Source organism: Macaca thibetana, chromosome 9 (assembly GCF_024542745.1).
Source record: "Macaca thibetana thibetana isolate TM-01 chromosome 9, ASM2454274v1, whole genome shotgun sequence".
Taxonomy (NCBI): domain Eukaryota; kingdom Metazoa; phylum Chordata; class Mammalia; order Primates; family Cercopithecidae; genus Macaca; species Macaca thibetana.
Window position 1 is genome coordinate 82,868,614 of NC_065586.1, and position 4,728 is coordinate 82,873,341.

A 4,728-nucleotide genomic window follows, 5' to 3' on the forward strand; every position below is an offset into this window, starting at 1 on the left:
TTACCCTAAATAGGTATTTTTCCATTAAATCTCTGGCATGCCTAAGCCCATCTCAGCTTCTGCTCCTTGAAAGACACAGGTGGTACCATGAGTGGTCCAGGAAAACTGGTAATATAATGGGGTTCCAGGACTGGCTAACTCACCACCCACTTGGCAAGAAGGACTCCATCCCAAATAGAATATCAAATACAGATAGTCCTTGGCACAGGTGACAGGCCAACTGCTGAAGTTTTCCTTGATGTTGACCTGGGAAAATGCCCTAGTCACAGTTCAATGATTCAGTGGGAACAGCTCAATGATTCAGGCATTTGAAAGATATTTGGGACCTACTCCTACAAAGACAGCAGAGCTGGTAAATAGTTATCAAGTTATATTAATGCTTCACAGAGACATCATGTGAAAGTGAGGATGACTGGCAACCAGCTACAAGCTAAGTGAGGAAACCATGGAGCCTGTTTGTTAATTTATCTCTTGTAATAAAAAAAAAGGCATGGCTGAGGAGCAGATTCAGAACTTGAGAGTCAGAAATGCAGAACTCCAGAGACATTTAAATACACAGCCAAAGTAGGTCTGTTATACTAAGGCCAGGACTCTGGTTAGGAAAACATGGGACCCTGAAATATAGGATGGTGATATCTGAGTGGATGGCCACAAGGATTTTGGCTCTGGAGACTATCCAGACCTTGCAGAGGTAGCCCACTGCGCCACAGTAAGAACCAGCACTTCACTTATGTGGAAGACACTGCAGAAGCTTTAACTCCACAAGGCAATGGGTAACTTCCAAAAGAGTTGCTCCCATCTCCTCTTCTTACTCCCCACACCACACCAATGGGTAGGATTAAATCCAACAAAACCCAGCTCAGGACGCACTGGGCTTTATAAGAGGAAAAGGATTATATATACTTCAAAGGAATGGCAAGAATTACCTAGTAGGTACACGCAAGAGCTGGGATTGGATTGGATTGGGCTTTGGCTTGATCAAGAGGCCAAAGCATAAAACTGGATAAGGAAGAATTCATGGACTCGAAGGCACTTTCTTGAGATGTAGGATTTAATGCTCTCGGAAGGGTCCCTGGATAAGGGGCAAACTCACTACTGAGTGGCATACTAGTTTCCCATTGTTGATGTAACACATTATCACAACCTTGATGGCTTAACACAACACAAATTAAGTAACTTACAGTTGTGGAGATCAGAAGTCTGAAATAGTTCTTACTGGGCCAAAATGAAGGTGTTGGCAAGCTGCATACCTTCTGGAGACTCTAAGGAAGAATCTATTTCCTCATCTTCTTTGGTGTCTAGAGCCTGCTAATGTTCTTTGGTTCATGGCCCCTTCATCCATCTTCAAAATCAAGTGTAGCATTTTCAAATGTCTCTTCTTCTCTAACCATCCTTCTTCTGTTTTTCACTTACAGGGACCCTTGTGGTTATAATGGGATACTGGGATATGTGGATATCATGGGATACTGGGATACAGGATAATCTCCCTATCCCAAGATCCTAGATTTATCTGTACCCGCAAAGTTCATTTTGCCATGTAAAATAATACGTTCACAAGTTCTGGGGATTAAGATATAGACATCTTTAGGGGGAGGGGGCATTATTCTGCCTACCTCAGGTAACTCTTTGGAACCTGGAAAAAGTAAAAGCCCACACTGATTGAAGCAGAAATACTTAGGTTTTCCTGGAATATGGAAAACACCTGGAGACTTTGGAGATTACTGGATATAGGATTTGAGTTGATATTAACTCCTGGAAATATCATCAAATCATCATCATTATCACCTGTTAAAGTGGGGCTTCTCAAGTATCAGGTAATAAATGGAGACTGGCTAAAGTCTGGCTTACTGGGGCCCCACCAGGTCCACAAACCCACTTAATGCTCACTGCTATTCACCTGAGCCAGTGTTGTTGAACAACAGTCTCCCCGAGAAAAGAAAAGAAAAGCCCAATGCCTGGTGGTCCTCTTTGTTTCTAGAGAGAGAACATCCCACGCCTAGATATACTGCTCTGGCCAATCTACAGGATGTGATACAAGCTGGCCTGCCACTGGGGCCATATGAGCCTGCAGACCCCGTGGTGTGGGAGGGATCGGGGATAGGATGAGATGCACTGTGGAGTGTATGGCAAGCCCGAAGGAGACATTTACACCGCAGGTCTGTAAGTATCTAGCCAGGCCACATCATCCGCAGTGAAGAAACAGCTCCCGGCTCATTACGGGGCCCTGCTACCGTTGAAATGCCTGACACCTGCTTCTCAAACGGTCTGAACCCACAGCCCGTCTGTTAAACTGAATCACTTGTTTCAGCCTCCCTCCTGCTGGAGCTGAGAGATAGTCCAGAGGAGGCCAGGCTAGAAGTCGAGCTGAGGAACACCACACACTAAAGCACACAGAAGCCCCTTCACACCAACAGTGTACCTCACCTCAACCCTCTACCAGAGTGAGCTCCTTCCCCATCAAGTTCAGGGTGTGGTGTTTAAATGATTTCCTCCAAAACCGAGAGGGGTTTTCGGAGGAGCCTCACTCCAGGAGTATATTTTTCCTTCTGCCAAGCTCCTCAACTCCTAAAGCAAGTAGATCTATGGCACATTTGCCCTGGAATCTCAAGAGCTTTGCCCCTTGCTCTCAGGTCCCTGGCGCAGTTGTTTACTATTCTCCCATTCTATGCCATTTTACCAAAATCCTTCCTCCAAGTTCACCACCCTCTCAAGGCCACAGCAGCTTACAGGCAGATTCTGAATATGGAGGATTGCACAACGATCTTGAAAGTGAACATCAGCCCCAGTTCACTTCTAGCCACGGAGTTTTAGAGCTTCCCCTGGAAGGAGAAGAAGAGTAAGAAAAGATCTTCTAACTTGGAACCCTAAAGGGAAGAGAAGGGTCAGAAAGCCTACACTAGCACCTAAATTCAAACCAAACACACAGTTGGGATGAAAAGATACAATTATTTTCATGATGTTCCATAATAAGATTTCTAATCCGAAGTCTAAGCTTTCTTCCTGTCTCCTCAAACTTTTTCATCCTCCTTTTGTAAGTCCACAATTTGAAGAATTGAAGCCAGGGCGCAGGACAAAATGAATTCTACAACATGGGACAGACACCCAAGTTTCCTCTACACACTTCATAAATCTTGTCACCTGCTTTCCTTTTCTTTGTGGGGTTTTATAGACCCATAATAGCTTGGAATGAGAGAATGAAATATCCAGGATCTCATTTGGTACTCAGTTCAGCCCGAAGACATAAGACACACTATTTCCTGTTGATACGTGGAGAAACTGAGCCACAGAGGCACAGAGAGTGAGGGACACAGCCAGGATTCAAAGAGCCCACCTTGTCCTGTCCCCTATCCTGAAGGGAAGCTCTCAACCAACTTTCAGATATAAAGGACCCAAAATAGTCATCTTAAAAAAAGTAGCTCTGGACTAGTGACCTTCTAGAGTTACCAGTTCTTTAATATTTGTTTCTTATTGGTAAGATACAAAATCTGTGATCTCTTCAAGAGAGAGGCTTTGAAAATTGAATCCCAGATAATTGAATTATAAATTCTGCTTTCATGGCTAAGAAACCCAGAGCTTAGTAGAGACCTAGAGGTGACATATCTTATCCAAATTAAGAATTCCTTGGAGACATTCTTTCTCTCCAAGTATCCCTCAAAAAATCAGGGCCAACTTTAGGAGTAGTAGATGGCTGTGTTTTTGAGGAGTGACACACAAAGACTACTCATCACAAACAGGATACAATTTCCAACATTCAAAGGAACAAATCACTTGCTTCTCCAAGAAGAACCTTTAAAGTGTCTCTATCCCAGGGAAATGTCAACTGAAAAGGGGGGCTCTAGTGACACTCCTTGTCAAGCTGATTATCTTGACCTCAACCACGTGAAAACCAAAATGACCTATTGAGAGGTCGTGTAATTCAGTGGGAATAGCATAAGCTTAGAAATCAGGCAGGCCTGGGTTTTAATTATAGCACTACCATTTTCTACTATATGCTTTGTACAGGTTGCTTCAACTCTGTCAACTCCTACTCCCTCTTTTGTAAACCAGGGATAACATCACAAGATTGTAAGGAGGTGTAGTCAGTTAACATGGCTGAAGCACCTGGCACAGTATCTGGCACCTGCGAGACCGGTATTGGTAACATATTAAAATAAACAGGCCATGTTCAACTAAATGTAAAAAACATTGAATTAGACAAACTTAAACAGGTTTCTTGCCTTCAGAGTTTCTGGAAACCTGTGTTGTCCTAATGTGCATGGTAAATCTTCAAGAGAGGGACTATTATAGCAATTCCCAAACATATTGGATCATAGAACTTTTTTCATGGCACTAACATAAACAATGCTGAAAAAAACAATTTGGAGCAAAACCTAATAGACCCTTAACAGACAAAACTTTCCTCCTTTCTTCTCCCACCCAGACTTCTTTACCTCCTAAAACTAACATACAAATAAGACACTTTGGTCTTTGTGACTTCAGTGACATCAGAAGTGTACTTTTGGGTTTTGATATTTTAATCTTAAACTTTATCATTTAAAATAGTAGTTTTATGAATGAAAACAGCTAGGCACTGTGGCTTAAGCCTGTCATCCCAGCTACTTTGGAGGTTGAAGCAGGAGGATGACTTGAGCCCAGGAATTTGAGGCTACAGTGAGTTATGATGACACCACCACACTCCAACCTAGGCGACAGAATAAGACTACAAGACCTATCTCTAAAAAAACAACC